The sequence below is a fragment of the Stegastes partitus genome, unplaced genomic scaffold (assembly GCF_000690725.1).
Source record: "Stegastes partitus isolate 25-593 unplaced genomic scaffold, Stegastes_partitus-1.0.2 Scaffold598, whole genome shotgun sequence".
NCBI lineage: Eukaryota > Metazoa > Chordata > Actinopteri > Pomacentridae > Stegastes > Stegastes partitus.
The window spans coordinates 175280-177321 of record NW_007578329.1 but is presented as its reverse complement, the minus strand read 5'-3'; the positions used below and the strand labels follow the sequence as shown (position 1 = coordinate 177321).

At 42.6% G+C, this 2042-nt stretch overlaps 1 protein-coding gene across 1 annotated transcript in view; it reads right to left on the bottom strand.

Annotated features, from left to right (window-relative positions):
* fars2 (phenylalanyl-tRNA synthetase 2, mitochondrial) overlaps positions 1–1349 on the bottom strand; it is a 127708-nt gene extending 126359 nt beyond the window's left edge. The window contains exon 1 of the mRNA XM_008289193.1: positions 1310–1349. The gene's annotated coding sequence lies outside the window, so the exon portion shown is untranslated. The remainder of the gene's footprint in view (positions 1–1309) is intronic.
* Positions 1350–2042: the final 693 nt, after the last annotated feature.

Here is a 2042-nt window from a genome sequence, read left to right as displayed (position 1 = left end):
TGTTTGTTGTCAGCCAAACACAGCGACAAGAAGCTCCACTTTGGTCTCATCAGACCAGAAACACTTCTTCCGTTTGACTTCTGTCTTCTTGTAAACTCTAGTCCAGCTCTTTTATGACCATTTTTGGTTTTCTCTCTGCCACTCTCCTATAAAGCTTTGACCTAAACAACCCCAACAGTTGAAAAGATTCTACGCTCCTCAGTGCCACTGAGAAGCCGTGACTGACTCAGCTGTGACCAGCAGTCACGTGACAACGAGAGATTTCTCGGGTGAACTGCAGGCAGTGTTTTCATAGAGCAGAAAGGATACAACGAGAGAGACTGAGAGGAAAATAAAACTCAATGGATCAACAAAATAAATGCAGCATGGCTCAGAAACAGCGAACAGAGGAGCAAGTTGTTGGAAGGTACGTTCAGCATCCTTCTACAGCTGACGTACGGAGTAGAGAGGAAAAGTTGATATGAAGATGTAAGCAACAAAACATCGACAGTAAACGGAGCCACAGTTATTTTTTTCAACGTCGGTAACACCTGTGGACGCTTGGAAACGTGTTGAGTCCAGGCTTTATGCATTTTGGTGAAATAAACAACCAAAGAAATTCAATTCATTTTGTCTGATGGCATTATAACTGTGTCATACGCGGTTATGACATGGTTATAATTAGCTTTTAGCATTGGCTTTTTTAGGTTTAAGGCATTTTTCATTGTACACCATTATAACCAGCCTCCTCGTAATTATATGAAAATAATTTCCTATATCAAAGTATACAGTTTAATATAATAACAACATCAATATTTCAAACATGTAGTTTGTATAGTTATCAGTACAGTTGTCGTTTTTCCACGCAGCCTGTGTTTTATCAGTTTAACTAAACTGAACTGCAGGTTAGATGGATTTATTGGTGCATGTGGGTTCATGAGGATTAGTTTGACCCGGTTCAGGTCACATATAATCAGCCAGGAAGGTCACACATGAGTCCCAGACGTGTGCACACACACCAACACAAGTCTACACCACCAAGTACCTTCACTTTAAAGCTTTTCCGAGGTGTAATTATCTGCGAATCACACAACCTGAAACCTGCTAACTTTACAGCTGCACTCCTGCCAGCTGCAGCAGAGCAGCTCAGATGTCACAACGAGATGCTTTTTTTTTGTAGGGAAATAAAGCGTTTCGGGAGCCGACACGCTGCCTGTTAGTGTCCTGAATCTGGCGCATTAACCTCACAGCGTCGTTCATTCACAAAAACGCAGAGTCTGTGTTTTAAAATACATTTTTTAAGAGGTTAAAACGAGCAAAGCTAACTCACCTTCTGTCACACTGCAGCGTTGGGTTGCTGTTAGGTCAGCGGAGGCGTGCCTGTGTCCCTACCGGGATAAAAAATCGTATTCAAAATTAACATGAGGATTTTTTTGGCAATTATTATAACAATAAAATTCAGATTTATGGGTGTAGAGTTAAAAAAAAAAAATCTAATAGAATAGAAAAGGCGCTGAAAAGTCGTATTTCTGCCCAGGCGCTGCTCGGTCAGGCTTAATAAAGGGTCCTGAAGCTCAAACGGTCGCGGAGGGAGCATTGCATGATGGCGGCGTCCACACGAACCCAGGTGATCTCTCTTTACCGGACGATGCTCAGGGAGAGCCAGAAGTTCTCCTCGTACAACTACAGGTAGGAGAGAGTGTCTGGCGGGTGCTTGCGATGCTACAGGCCGGGTTTAGAGCGCTGTCAGCGGCGGGAAACATGCTAACGGCGCGGCTAGCGGTTGTGTTTACATTAGCTTACTGACAGGCGCGCCGTCACGTAACTGTTATTGAACAGAGGCTCTGTGTGTCGTGGTGTCTGTTGATGTGGTTTGTTAGAAAATGATAATGAGTGTGTTGAGACTCAAGTTTAAAGCCTTCTACAGTAAAAATAAATAAGTAATTAAAAAATGAGCAATTCTTGCTTTCGGTTCAGTGTCTGTAGCTTTAAATGCTGCTATAAAAGAAATATTTTCGCGGTAGAGCTGCTGTTGGGTTATAAGTCTGAAGTGACAGAAACAA